The sequence below is a fragment of the Leptopilina heterotoma genome, unplaced genomic scaffold (assembly GCF_015476425.1).
Source record: "Leptopilina heterotoma isolate Lh14 unplaced genomic scaffold, ASM1547642v1 Lhet_134, whole genome shotgun sequence".
Taxonomy (NCBI): domain Eukaryota; kingdom Metazoa; phylum Arthropoda; class Insecta; order Hymenoptera; family Figitidae; genus Leptopilina; species Leptopilina heterotoma.
The window spans coordinates 2,575,708-2,592,052 of NW_025110853.1; the positions used below are offsets into that span (position 1 = coordinate 2,575,708).

A 16,345-nucleotide genomic window follows, 5' to 3' on the forward strand; every position below is an offset into this window, starting at 1 on the left:
ATTTATATACTCTTGACATAGTTGTTGTAATTATTGTTACAAAATACTTAAATTTATAGAAATTATAATTTTGCAATCAGACTGAAAATTTAGATTTAATTTAAATATTTAGGATAATTTTGATTTAATTTTTTTTAATACAATTGCAGTTGTCAAGAAGTATTTAAATGAAGGAGATTATAGTTTTGTAATTAAAACTGAAAGTTTTGAATTAATAAGAATTTATATTTATTATGCTTTTAATATATCTATTTATTATTATTGTTACAAAAAAAAGTATTTAAACAATGAAAATGATAATTTTTTAACTAAGATTGAATAGTCAGATAATTTTAAATTCTTAACTTTTAATTAATCAAAGCAAAATTTTTGCCTATGATTTCGAATATTTTTCCAATTTTGAACTAAAATATTTTCATTTAATAACTGACAGTGTAAAAAATATTGAAATGAATTCTGAAAATTATTTTTAAAAATTTAAATTAAAATATTAAATTTCTGAGAAGTTTTGAAGAAAAAAATGAATTTCGATTAAAAAATCGGATAATTTTGAAATAGGATTTTCAAAATAAAAACAACAATGAAATTATTAAAATCCGAATTTCTATTATTTATAGTTAGTGATAAAGCTAAAAAATATTCCCAATCAAAAAATGACAGAAGGACACCTAAGAAAATAAATTTCGAAGAATTCAATTACAAGATTCGTCATTTTTTCAAAGGTTTGAAACAATATATTGCATTTGGGGTTGCTATCAAATTTCGTTCATTGTAAACTTGAAAATTCGAATTGACAAGGGTCAAAGAAAGAAAAGAAAAGAAAAGAAAATATACTGTTAAGGGATGCAGATGTGTGTAAATGGAGAGATGAAAAGTGTGAATCTCAAAATGGTTCCGGCTATTAATTTGAAAAAAAAAAGAAAAAAAAATAAAGTTGAAAGAGAGAGAGATAGAGAGAGGGGGGAAATTTAATTACGTGTGTTTCTTTGTTTTGAAGTGAGTGGAAGTGAACAAGGAGGGGCAATTTTAGGGGAGGGAAGACCCTCAACTTCCGATGAGCTTACCTCTGGGAAACCCTGCAAAAGCTAAACGTCGATACGCCCGGCAGCAGCCATCTTGGGGGTTGGTGTACCTCTCTTCGACATCGAAATTAATGCTTGCAGCACACACAACTCGGAGACAGTTTTCATTTATGACTCCTCTCTTTTAACTTGCAATGTCGTTTAACTTTCCCTTCAGAACATTGCCCTCATCTCTCGCTGTTCCTGAAAGAAAAAAAAATAGATTCAATTTTATTATAAATCAACTATTAAATTATATTTCATCTCTCACTGTTCCTCTAGAAAAGAAAAATAGATTCAATTTTAATAGATTTTATTTTTATAGATCAAGTATTCCAATACAAAAAATTCGATTATAATTTTTTTAATAAAATCAACAATCGTAATTTAAAAAATAAAAAAGCAACAATAAGACAATATTATTTAAAAAAAACTCCTTTTTAGATCCCTAAAGTTTCAATTATTTTTTTAAATAGTAAAATCTTTCCAAAAATTCAATTATTTTCAATAAAGTTTCAGGAAAGAATTCAATTTTTTCTTAATTCGTTATAAAATGTTTCGAAAGAATCCAATTGTTTTCTAAAATTTTAATAAATCCTTCGAAACAATTCAATTATTTATAAGTAGTAAAATTCATCGCAAGAATTAAATAATTTTTTTATAAATAATAATATTCTTCTCAGGAATTCAATTTTAATAATTACAATAATTAATCTCAAACTAAAAATATCAATTATATTTTTTTAAAAATAATGACAGTTCTTTATTCTATTCTCTAGTATTATTTATAAAGGGCTTTTCATGCCCGTTTATACATTTAAATAAATAAAATATTAATTATTTTTAAACGTTTGAATGAGATTTTTCCATGAATTCAATTATTTTCAAAATTCTTAATGAATTTCTACCAAAAAATTCAATTATTTTCAAAAATTATGATAAAATTCTTTTGAAACAATTATTAAATTATTTTTATTCTAAAAAGGTTTTTGATAAAATTCGTTGTAGATTTCAATTATTTTCATAATTTACAATTAAAATCATTAAAAAAAATTACATTATTTTTACGAAATTTAATGAAATTCTTAAGAAGAATTAAATTATTTACAAAAAACTCTAATAAATTTCTTCAATCATTTTTATAAAATTTTAATAGTAAAATTATTAATTACAACAATTATGAACAAAATCGATTTTATATTCAATAAATTAAAGAAATTTTTTGAATAACTTCAAACTACGAACAAATTACCGGAATACAACGATTATTAATATAGATATTGGGTCATGTATTCAAAAAATATTTATAAGGTCTTAAAATATTAATTTATATTTTTGTTTTTTATTTTAGTAAGTAATTTTTGAAAGTTCCAAATTTTTTAAACATTCATTTTTACCGCAAGTTTCATTTCTATAAACTATTTTAATCACAAAAAAATAAAATTAAAAAATAAATTTAATTTATTTATTTTAATGTCTTCTTCTATGCAGAATTAATAAAAATTAATTTTCAAAAATTCATATTATTTTTTTCTTTCTACATATATTCAAATTTGTTAATGTTTTACCAATTAAGATTTAGAGGAAAAGTTTTGTAATACAGTATTATTGCCAGAAAAATTTAAAAATTATTTTATTTTAAATGTTACAATTTTTTAAAATTTTATAATTTTAAATTTCAAGTCATTTAATTCTTACACAGAATTTAAATGAAAATTCTCCATTCTTTCCTTCTTTCTTCTACTTCATTTAATTAAAATTATTTGAAAAAATTGAATTTTTTTAAACAATTTTATTTAAACTTTTGAAAATAATTGAATTTACGCAAAGAATTTTATTCAAATTTAAAAAAATAATTTAATATTTGCAAGACATTCGAAAAGACTAATATCAAAATTTTTGAGAATACATACTTGAATTTATTCTTAGAATTCTATTAAATCTTTTTAAAACTTTTGAAAATGAATGAGTTTTTTTTATACATAATTTAAATCTTTAACAAAGAATTTTATTATAATTTTTAAAAATCATTGAATTCTTTACAGAAATTTTATTAAAGTTGTATTGAAAATAATTGAATTCTCAAAAAAATTTATAATCTATGAAAATAATTAGGTCATACATATCTAGCAAAATCTGGGAGAATTTTATTATAATTTTTCAAAATAATTGAATTTATGCGGAAAATACTATTAAATCTTTTTAAAACTATTGAAATTCTTTCGAGAAATTTTGATTAAAATTGTGTGTAAAATAATTAAATTATTTCGAAGAGTTCTATAAAATAATTGAATTGAAGCAAAAAGTTTTATTAGAATTTTAAAAAATAATTGAATATCTGCAAGAAATTTTATTAAAATTGTATTCTATAAAATAATTGAATTGAAGCAAAAAGTTTTATTAGAATTTTAAAAAATAATTGAATATCTGCAAGAAATTTTATTAAAATTGTATTGACAATAATTGAATTCCTCAGAAATAGTTGAATTGTTTTGAAGAATTTCATTAAAATTTTTGAAAAAAAATGTTATTCTTTGGACAAATTTTATTAAAATTCTATTTAAAAATTTTAAATAATTTAATTTCACAGAAATAATTGAATTGTTTCGAAGAATTTTATTTGTTTATGAAAATAATCGCTTTTTTGGAAATAATTGAATTCTTTCAAAAAGAAAATTATTAACTCTTTGAGGACCAGTGTTGCTTTTAGGCAACATGAACATTTTTTTATTAACTCGTGTATAAATTTCCTAATTTTCAAAACTGAATATTGAAACAATAATTTTCACAAAGTCTGAAAAATTTCGTATGACATACACTGGTCTTCAAATAAAAATCATCAATAACTGTTCCTGAAAAGTTTGCTTAAAAATCAAAAATCGCGATTTTTTAAGAAAAAATTTGGTCCTCAAAGGGTTAAAACTTTTGGAAATAATTGAATTCATATGCAGCATTTTATTAAATCTTTTTTAAAATGTTGGAATTCTTTCGAGAAATTTTGATTAAAATTGCATTGAATATAAATAAATAAAAATAGATAAATAAGAAAAAATATTGAAATTCCGAATATCGAACAATTTAAAGTAATTAATTAACTTAACGGCATAATTAAAATTCCCCCGCTTATTTCACTGCGAACACGTGTGAAGAAAATACGAGATGACTCAAATATCTATCTTTTGTATCGAATTTCAATTCTTTTTTTTTCTTTTTCTTTTTTTCTTGAAAAAGGGTTACTCTTTCTTTTTGCATCTGCATGTCGAAGAAAAAGAGAGAAAGGGGGAGGAGGACGGCTATGAAAATAAATTTTTGTATATATAATTTGAAGAGTGCTTGTATGGCCAAGATTAGCTTGGCATTTTACACGTTTACCGTTTCATTTGTAACAGTTTTTCGAGGATTAAGAACAGAGACAGAAGAGTATCTCTTCGCATCAAGGAGATCCCTCTTCTTCGTTTCATGTATATTCTTTGTCTCTAAATAACCCGATTGAATTACACAAGAGAGAGAGGGCTGCGCGCGTGCCACTCGACCACCGCATAACGCAAATAAAAGCATCCAGAACCTATAACAATAATAATAATAATAATAAGCCACGTTTTTTCTTTTTTATTAGCATCACTTTTATGTAACACTCTTTGGGATTTTCTTTCGATTGAACAAGTTTTTCATTGACACATTCACAATACGAAAACTAATTTTTCTTTCTAAAGCAATTTTTCTTTGTGTTTTGAAAAAGTAATCATTTGTTCTCATTTTTATTCACAGAAAGAATGAATAAATAAAAATGATCAAATTTTTTTTATAAATCCACTTATAAATTCTTTTTAATTTTTAATTAATAGATTTACCATTTAATTGAATAAAAATTCACTTGAAATTAAATTATAGTAATTTTATTTATTTAGATAAACATAACTACTACGACCAATGTTAGTTTAAAAAATTTTCTTTTTGAAATTTAATGAAAATTCTTCACTTTTTAAAAAATATAATATTTTGGACACATTTTTTGTAAATCAAAAAAAAATAATTATTTGAACGACTCGTGTAGAAATCGTAAAAATAATTCTAGTTATTATAACTTAAAAATATCTTAATATTTTTGATTAAATAAATTAATTTTTGAGTATTAAAAAAATATCAAACTATTGAAAATCTGAAAAGTCTAAGAATTTTCTTTTTTTCATTTTAAAATACAAAAAAAATTTGAAAGCAGAGTTACAGTTGCAATTTTTAGAAATAATATTTAATAATCAACAATTTTATCACTTACTTTTGTATAAAATTTAAATAAATGAATTCTCGTAGAACATTCTAATAAGAATTGATTTGAAAAGGAGTTTCAGTTAAAATTTTAGAAAATATTACAAGAATCAGAAAAATAATTGCAGTTCTAATTTGTAAAAATAATTATATTTTAAAAGGTTTTACATTGAGAGTATTTTGAAATTTTAATTTCAAAATTTCTTGAGGACAGATAAATAGCAATAAGTATTCAAATATTTATTAAATAAAAATTAATGAAATTTGAAAAATTTAATTTAAAAATTCTGAAAGAAGAGGTTTTTAAAAAATAGTAATTAAAATTGTTTACAAATAGTTGAATTCCCGAAAATATTTAGAAAAACATGAAAAAAAAATGAAATTTTCTCAAATTTCTTGAAAATAAATTTTATATTCCAAAGCATTTTATTTTCTCACTTTAAAAAATTATTTTTAAATATTATTTTGTATTTTTTGAAGAATTGTAACTAAAAAATTGTAAAATAATTATAATTTAACAAAAATAATTGACTTAATTGGAAAAATTGCAGTTATATTTTTCAGAAATAATTCAATAATTTTAAAAGTTTAAATAATATTATTCACAGGAGTTGAATTATTTTCATAAATAATAAAATTCTTCTTCGAATTTCAATTATTTTCAATACACTTTAATGAACTTTCTCGAAAGAATTGAATTTTATCCAAACATTCTAAAGACTTTTTTCGAAAGAATTCAATTATTTTCAAATCTTTTGACAAAATTCTTTATAAAATTTAAGTTCTTTTTAATATAATTAAATTTTAATTTTTTTAAAGCAATTCAATTCTTTTATGATATTTTATTCAAATTTGTCGAAATAATTTAATTATTTCAAAAATTTAAATAAAATTATTTGCAGGAATTGAATTATTTTCACAAATTATTCAGAATAAATAATAAATTGATCAAATTCTTTGTAAGAATTAAGTTATTACAATACAATTTTATTTTTAATTCCTCGAAGAAATTCAATTATTTTAAAAAATTTTAATAAAATTTCTAGAAAGAATTCAATTGTATTTAAAGATTTTGATAAAACTGTTGTCAAGAATTCAATTATCTTTATAAATAAACAAAATTTTCTCTGGAATTTAATTATTTTCAAATTTTCAATACAATTTTGATGAAATATTTCGAAATAAATTCAATTATTTTTAAAAATTCTAATAAATTTGAAAAATTTTATGTAGAAATTCTAAAAAAATAAGGTTTTTAAAAAATCGTAATTAAAATTTTTTTGAAAATAGCTGAATATTTCCGAAAATAATTTCAAAATATTAAAAAAATAGGAAATTTTCTCAAATTTCACTAAAATAAATTTTACATTTTAAAGAATTTTATTTTCTCGCTTTGAAAATACATAATAATACTTTGCTATTCCGTGAACAGAAAGTGTCGTCTTTTGTTTTTCTATAGTAATTAATGTTTTGATTGATAGAAATTTTGGTTATGAGTATTCCCATATGTGTGATAACCACTTGATGCAAAGAAATTTTTTTACAAATTGAAGAAAAATGATCAAGCCGTGGATCTATTCAACTGATGTTAAAAATGGCAAATACATGTAATTTTTTCAAGAATTCTCTATTATTTTGTAAATTCCTATATATAAATTTAATGAAATTCTCAAACTTGGTATTGATAAAAAGTTTAAATTCTAACATCGAACAATTTTTTTACAATATTATTCAATAAGTGAACTGAATTTTATTTGCCACTTTTGTTTGACAAAAATAAATTGATTAAAGACACTTAAATTTTGAAGTTTAAATATTTAGTATGTTTTTTATGATTCAAATGGTATTTTTTAATTAAATCTTTAGAATTTTTATTTCTTTTGGTAAATTCAGTCTCCTATAAAATGATAATTCAATAAACTTCAACAAAAATTCCGCATTTTTTACATTTTTTGATACTCTTGCCATTCCGGTTACGCAGAATCGGGTACTTTGTATTTAATTCAGAAAAATAATACTTATAAATTCTATTAAAAATGTCTTTCCTTCAATTATCAACATTTCAATGTATTCAATATATTTTTCGGATGAATACTAACAATTATTAGGGTAGGCTAACACTATTTTTAAAAAAAGTATTTTCTACACCTTTTTGTCTAAAAAGGCGATTTCTAATTAAATCTGTTTTCTGAAAAAAGTTTTTATAAAAAGTTATAATTTCTAATGTTTATTTTCCTAAAATTTATAAAATTCCATAATTTTGATAAAAATGAGAAAATTGTTTAAAAATAAAGATTAAATTTTCTGTTTCTTACAATTCTGTTTACAAAATTATAAGTTTATTTTTGAAAATGAAGAAAATTTTTTATAAAATTACTATTTCTTATCACAATTTGTTAACAAAATTCTATTCTTCTTTGAAAAAAAATAATTTGCATCATTTTTACATTTAAATTTCCAAAGTTAATATATTTATAAAAAATTCTTTTAGAAAATTTTAAATATATCTTTAAGGCGGTGTCAAAGTGGATTGGATTTTTGCATTGAGCTTCAATGGGAAAATCGCATCGACTTTGACATCGCCTTAAGGAAAAAATCCCTATAATTTGTTAATTACGATTTTTAACTAGATTATTTAAAAATTTTGTTAAGTAATTTGTATAATTTCTATTTTTTATTATAATTTTTTAACGAAATATCAAGTATTTTTTTAAAGAATCAACAAACTTTCGTAAATTTTATTTTTTAATCATATGTACTTATTGATCGTGATTACAAAAATAGAATATTGTTAGAAAAAAGAAAAATTTTGAAAATTACCTTTATTAGAAAAATAAATTTTTAGAAAATTAGCTTTATTAGAAGACAGAAAATTTCAAAATCACCTTTATTAGAAAAAAGTTTTTTAGAAATTCACCTTTATTAGAAAAAAAAATTTTAGAAAATACGATTTAGAAAAACTGTACCCCAACCATTATTAGAAACATAAGAATAAAAATTAAAATATTTGCAGAAATTATAATTTAAATCTTTTGAGTTTGAATTTTATTACATTTATATGAGCTTAAAAAATGTTTGAGGGATTTCATGAGAAAATTACATGTATAAAAATTACATTTAAAACTTGAGTTGAGTAGAGGCATGTTTTTTCACTTGGTAATTATATTTATTTTAATAACAGAAGCCATTAAAAAATCGCAAAAGGATCCAAGGCAAGAAAAGTAGTAATTTTGATTTTTCGAGGATTTTCTAAAAATCTCGGTATTTGAACTAAATCAGGCCTGCACAAATGTGTGGCTCGCGAGCAAGAGGCTGAGAGAGAAATTCCCCCTCCATGCGGGCGCTCTGCCTTGGCAGGCGTAGTGAAGCAGGCAGAGCGCCCGCATGGAGGGGGAATTTCTCTCTCAGCCTCTTGCTCGCGAGCCACACATTTGTGCAGGCCTGAACTAAATTATAATTTCCACCCCTTGGAAGCAATTTTTTTCGTTTGCTAATTATTTATTTTAATGTTAAAAGTCATTAAAAAAATTTGCAAGAAGATCGAAGGCGGGGAAAGCAGTGATTTTGATTTATTTTATATTTTAGGATTTCTGAAAAATCCGTGACAAAAAATAAAAATCACTGCTTTCCCCGCCTTCGATCTTCTTGCAATTTTTTTAAATGGCTTCTGAGGCGTGGAAATGATAATATAGTTGAAATACCGAGATTTTTTTAAAAATCATAACTATTGTAAACATGCAAGAATATAAATTGAAATTATTAAATTTTTTCTGTGGAAAGCAGGTAGGCAGATTGCTACCGTGATAATTCTTTAAATCATTCACGCGCATAGGACTTTGCTAGTTATATATTAATATTCTTCTATTTTTTGAAGAATTGGAACAAAAATTTTGAAAATTTTCACAAAAACTTTTTTATTTAAATAATTCGATTATCTTTGAATTCCAAAAAAAAATTGATTTAAAAAAGAATTTCAGTTAAAATTTTTTAAACTCTTTTGAATAACATTAGAAGGGTTATAACAGGAATTCTAAGGTAATTAAATTTTAAAAGGTTTTTAAATTGACATCTTTTTAACATTTTAATCACCGTAAAATTATAACAATGTTTAAATGTTTAATTTAAAAAATTATTAATAGATTATTTTTCTTTTACATTATTAAAGTTTTGAATATTTTTATTCAAAAATTCTGAAAAATAAATGAGTTTTGATAAAATTGCAGTTGCAATTTTTAGAAATAATTAAATTTCCAAAATTTTTACATTGAAATTATTTGAAATTTCAATTAAAATAAATAACAATAAGTATTTAAATATTTGTTCAACAAAAATTATTGTTGAAGTTTTGAATAATTTAATGTAGAAATTGAAAAATAAAATTAGAGAAATTGTATTCTGGAAAATAATTTTAAAGCAATTAAATTTTTTGTTACATTTCATTGAAATTGATTTTATATTTGAACGAATTTAATTTTATTTCTTTTAAAAGTTGTTTTGAAATATAATCGTATTTTCCAAGAATTATATTTTTCAAAACATAATAAATTTTTCAATTTTCGGAATTTAAATTATTTAGAAATAATTGACGTTTCGTATAACTGGATCCAGTCCCCTCTTCAGAATTTTATTACTGAAGAAGTAATTAATTTGATTAAATTTGAAAAAGAAAGTTTTCGAGTGTAATTGTAAATAGTTTATGTAGTTAATAAATAATACGGTGATAAAAAAATAAAAAGTTACCAGTATAGGCGAGATCAAAAGATACTATCTGATTTTGGATTTCGATGGCACGCGTATCAATTTTAGGGATGAATTGAATCTATGTAATTTAGGGGGTCCTTGCGGTCTCTATGACGTTTGAATGAGGACTGGACTCACTTGTGTGTTGTTGTAATAAAGTCTTCATTTATCACGTGCAAGATTATCCCAACAGCAATCACTTAGATGAGTAGCGGGACCTTAACCACGGACAATACGGACACTGTCATCTCATCGTGCAAGCCAATCACTCAATCATATTATACGTTTTTCAGAGCACATACAACAATTCATTGAATATATTTCTCGTCCTTGTCAGTGGATCCATAGTCATGGTGTTTACACAATTTATTATGCCTGCTTGATTCTATCTTTCGCTCTCGTACTTTCAGGTGTAAGCAAACACAGGTGTTGCAAATCGTTCTCTGAACATCTTCTCGGATACTTTTCATTTTAACTGGTGCGATGATTACTTTTTTCCCTCTTTTTCCATATTGTCAGTTCTGTGAAAAGAAATTTTACTGCTAATAATTTCTTCTCAAAACATTGTTTCTATTATGATGAATTCTTTTTTTTAACAATTTCAATTCTTTTCTTTTTAATTTAAATACATTTCATTCTTTTTTTAAATACATTTTCGAACAATTCTTACGAAAAATAAAAACTGATTTTGATTTAACATAATTAAAATGAAAATTTCGAAAGAATTTAATTACATATTTTAAAAAATTTTAATAAATTTCTTTATGAGCATTGAATTAGTTTCAGAAATTTTAATATTTCTCACGAAAATTCAATTAATTTCAAAAATTTTGATAAAATTTTCTATAAGAATTCAATTATTTTTAAAAATTTTTTATAAGAAATACATTTTTTTAAAAGTTTTTATAAAGTTCATTATAAGAATTAACAAAAATGAAAAATACAATTTTTATTAAATTTCTCGAAAGAATTTAATTGTTTTCAAAAATTTGTATAAAATTCTTCGAAACAATTCAATTAATTTAATAAATTATAAAATTCTTAGGAAAAAATCAATTATTTTCATAAATAATAATAAAATTCTTTGCGAGAATTCAATTATTTTTTATACAATTTAAATAAAATTTCTTGAAGAAGTTCAAGTATTTTCAAAAATTTTTAAAAAATGTTTCACATAAAATCAATTATATTTTCATAAATTATAAAATTCTTCTCAGAAATTCAAATATTTTCCTAAACCTTAAAATTCTTCTCAAAAATTGTAATAAAATTTTTTGTAAGAATTAACAAAAATGAAAAATACAATTTTTATTAAATTCTTCGAAAGAATTTAATTATTATCAAAAATTGGTGTAAAATGCTTCGAAGCAAGTCAATTCTTTTCATAAATTATAATACTCAATTCTTCGCAACGCAATTCAATTACATATTTTCAAAATTCTAATCAAATTCTTTTCAGGAAATCAATTATTTTAAAAACTTTTGATAACATTGTTAAGAACAAATTTAAAATATTTTTATAAATATATAAAATTCTTCTAAGTAGGAATTAAATTATTTTCAATACAATTATAATAAAATTTCTCACAAAAATTCAATTAGTTTTAAAAATTTTAATAAAATTCTTCCTAGAAATTAAAATTATTTGCTAAAAATTTTGATAATATTCTTTATAAGAATTCATTTATTTTCAATACTATTTTAATAAAATTTCTTCAAAAGAATTTATAATTATTTTGCAAAATTTTAAGAAAATTCTTTGAAACAATTCACTTTTTATTAAAAATTTTAATAATAATTCTATGCTAAGATTTAAATTATTGCAGATTGAAAATTATAAAAGTTACAAAAATTATAAAAAAAAAACATTAATCGATTCGTTTCGTGCCAGGAATAGGTATAATTTTTGACAATAATTAATAAAAATTTTAATAAAGAAATAAGTTTTTCAAAAAATGCAAAAATCGATTTTTTCAAAAATTAAAAAATTTCATTTTTAGATATTCTTGAAAATCTTTCTGTAAATGTCAAAATATTTATTGTATAAATTATTAATATTGTTGAAAAAATATTAACATAAAAGTTTACAAATACAAAAGTTCATAAACAGATAATTGAAAGAAAAAAAATCTCTTGTTTAATAAATTCTTCAAATGACCGTTAAACAATTATTTTTTGCTCATTAGGAAAAAAAATGAGGGAGACTAAAAAGTTTTCTTTGGGGTACTGCGTAAATACCAAAGAATCAATCGGTTGGAAATGTAAGAAGATACCCTTTATTCTTTCCAGACGAAAAGTGCCTTATATTTTTATATTCGTCATGTATATGATGTAAAACTTGTGGGAGAAGTGGATCAGTAACATACACACGTACAATTTCGAGAACAATCTAAAGGTGCATATCAAAATTTTTCACTTTTAAGACAATAAAATTATTTATATCTAATCAATTTATTCTTTAGTCATAATAATACTTATTATTTTTTTATTATTTTTTACTGATTAAAATAAAAATAAAATTATCATTTTAACAATAATAATAATAATATTTTTATTATTATTATTATTATTTTAATAATGAAATAAACTATAAACAAAAATTGTACAAATTTTTTATAAAAGTTAAAAAACAGATTTTTTAAACAAAATAAACCTTTTTTTATTATTTTAATAATAAATATTTAAATAATAAAAATAGTAGTAACAATAATATCTCTAGCTTATTATTCTTATAAGTGTACAAAAATTTTTTTTAAAAATAATTAAATCGTGAATACCGAAAAGAACTCAACTTGAAAAAGCGTAAGTCTCAATCGATAGTGAAAATAATTCCTACGACTTATATATGTCAGTCCTTCTCAAATTTCACCATTCAATTATTATAATTACTTTTTAAATCATATTAACAATTTTGAAATATATTTAATAACAAACAAAATTATTTTTAAAAAAATTTGTATAAACATTAATAAGTTTTGAAAAAATTAATTTAAATAATTTATTTTTGAATAATTTTTTCAATAATTCTTTTATGATAATTTTTTTGATATAATTGTTATAAATTTTGATTAATACGTAGTTATAATATAGGTAATACTACCTTCTCTTTTTTTTCGTGTATACCGTTCGGCGGACGATTCGACTGGATACGAATTGAGAGAGAGAACTTGATCCCGAGCCGGTTACATCCACCACCGGTTAGAAAGAACCAATGTGTCCGGAATATGTGTACTTGACTTCCTCTTCCTGTGTCCTGGTCGGAACTGCTAGCAGTCAGGTGTTGAGCCTACGATATTTGATATATTCGATAAATTTCAAAGCTAGGACAGTTGATCTTCCCTCGAAAACAAAAAGGGAACAAAAATTCTACACTCTTTTCCCGTTACATTTTTCAAATCCATATACAACATTTTTTTTCGTTTGCCAAAAATCTTCTTTTTGTCAAAGCATCCTTTTTAAAAGCTCTTGCGAAAATTTTAAATTTGATAATACTTTATTAATATTTATTCTTTTTTTCACGGTCCAATAAGACCGCGAATAGAATAGAACATTTACTTAAAGGAAAATTTTATTTAATAAATAAAAATAATTGTCTTAATTTTAATTTATAATTGAAATTTAATTCAATTTGAATATAATGTAAACATATGTTTTCAATTATAAATAAATGAAATTCAAAACGAATATATTGTTAAGTGATTGAAATAGACAGATGAATATTGAAAAAATTGTCGAAAAAAATGTTAATCATAATTATAACGAGAAAAAATGATTAAAACTAAAATAATTGAGAACAAATATTCCGAACTGAAATATTTGTGATAAAAATAGTTTCCATGTTAAAAGTTTTTAACGTTCACTTATATACATGTACATTCACTTATTAAAAAATTAATTTTTTTTAAAGAACAATATTTCGCAATAAAATTCAATATTAACAGAAGTAACAAAAATATTGTTTTGAACGTTCGAAATAAAATATTCTTTATTTATTAGAGTATAAAAAAGTAAAATTTTAACTTTATAGGTATTAATTAAAAAATTACGAAACAAAAAAAATATTTAAAAAAGCAAAGTTTTTACAATAAAATAATACGAATACAGGCTTCGCACTCAATAATTAATTTTAAAAAAGTAGCAAAAAGTAGCTTTGAGACTGAAAAATGTAATAAAAAAGTGGCTATCGAAAAAATAAATTTGACGACTAAAAAACTCGTTTTAGTCGATTCAAAAAAATTACAAAAATTTGATTCTGTAATTCTGTGACATTTACCTGATATCGATAAAAAATATTCACTGTTTTCCATATCCTGATAATAACTTAAATTCTAAATTTTAATCTAATTTTATTATTTTACAAATTTTTAGTTAGAATTCTTCAAACATTCGTTTATTTATAAAAATAATTTTTGAAAGTAAAAAAATAAAATTTTTTCAAATAAAATTTATTTTAATTAATTTTGACAAAATTTCCAATTAATTCGAAATTTAAATAAAACATTTTTAATTCTTAAGAGAATTTCCCTATATTCAAAAAAATTGAACTAAAATTTTCCAAAAGATTTGTTTTTTTATAATTTCTAAATTAAATTATTTTTACTGGAATAATTTTTGTTCAATAAATATATTTTACTTATTTATTTTCTCCCTGGAACTAAGATTTTTAATAATTTTAATTTAAAAGCTTTTTGAAATTTATCTATTTCAAAAAATTCATATTATAACGCATTTTTAATATTCAATTTTAATCTAAAATAATTGATTATTTCTTAAAATTGAATGAGAATTTTATCAACAATTTTAAAAATAATTAAATTCCCAAACATTTCTTTAAAACTTTTGAAATTATTTGAATTGTTTTATTGAATTTTTTTTAAATAATCGATTTTGTTAAAAATTTGTAATTCATTATTTTATTATCAAAGTTTATTAAATTATTGTTAAAAAATTGAATTCTTTTAGAAGAATTTTATTATTGTTAAAAATAATTGAATTCTCGTTTTAAAAATAATTAATTTTCAAAAAATTTTTGAAATTTTGAATTGTTTCAAAGAATTTTATTAAAATTTTGGAGAATAATATTCTTTTATTTCAATTATTATCAGATTTAAATTTGTGCAAATTTTCAAATAAAAAGAAAAGATAAAAGTAGCTTTTAGTGTCACAAACTTAAAAAAAGTATCCAAATAGTAGCTAATCGTAAAAAAAGTAGAATATATAGTAGGTTTTAATAGATAAGTGCCAAACCTGCGAATATAAAAAAAAAAAATTTTTCAAATCAAATTTTTAAAAATTAATTAATAAAAGTAAATGCTTTTACAATAAAATAATATAAAAATAGACAAAAAATTGTTTCAAATTTGTTGAAAAATTTGAAGAAATTTATTAAAAAAAAGTAAATACTTGGAGAAAGAAAAAGTAATTCAGTGATAGAGAATATCGCTACCAAGTTGCTTTTCAACGAAAAAGATGAAAACTAAAGCGTCGTTAAAAAGACTTGATAGAGAGAATGAAAGACAATAAAAGTAGAAATTGTTAAAAATTTTCCAAAATAAGGGAAAAGAAGAGAAAAATTTTTTGGAAAAAATTAGAATTCTGGATGGCCGGGCTCACCGTTGACTGATCAATAATTTTCGAAAGGGAAGGCATTACGAGCCAGTGATCCTGAGTATCCTGCGAGTATCGAGGGCAAAAACTGCTATGCAGGACCACCGTGACAGCGTGGTAATGGTATCTGCAGAAAATATAATATCCTCCAAAGATCGAGGCGGTGAATATAGACTCCGATCGACGATCGTTGAATGAACGATTAGTATCCCATGTCGTCAACGACAGTGAGCGATTTATATATATATATATATATATATATATATATATATATATATATATATATATATATATATATATATTTGTGTGAACATCACATAGCTTCACCAACCGATGTCTTCTCACTAGAAAAAAACAAAAAGAATACACACGTTATATTAATATCTAGTCAACGCCTATGTAACAAAAGTTTTATTTTTATTTAACTTCTCTCATCTTTTTACCTTTTTTACGCTCATTTCTATTTTTATTTATTTTTCTTTTTTCTAATTTACACAAAATTTATATGTAGAGATTTTTTGTTCTTTTCTTCTTTATTTTAATCTATTTTCTCTATTTCCTCATTTTTTTTGCAATTTTTTACTTTTATCGTCTTTGCGGCAAAATCGAAAATTCTAAATCAAGATAGAAAATTAATTTCCCTCCTGACTCGTGAAAATTAACTTCCGTAT

At 21.7% G+C, this 16,345-nt stretch overlaps 1 long non-coding RNA gene across 1 annotated transcript; it reads right to left on the reverse strand.

Moving 5' to 3' along the window:
• Nucleotides 1-574: 574 nt before the first annotated feature.
• Nucleotides 575-15,831, reverse strand: LOC122513107. The gene is made up of 4 exons (XR_006302688.1): nucleotides 15,681-15,831; nucleotides 13,168-13,353; nucleotides 10,206-10,588; nucleotides 575-1,265 (listed from the first exon to the last, which is right to left on the reverse strand). It is a non-coding gene; the product is annotated as an uncharacterized LOC122513107 (long non-coding RNA).
• Nucleotides 15,832-16,345: the final 514 nt, after the last annotated feature.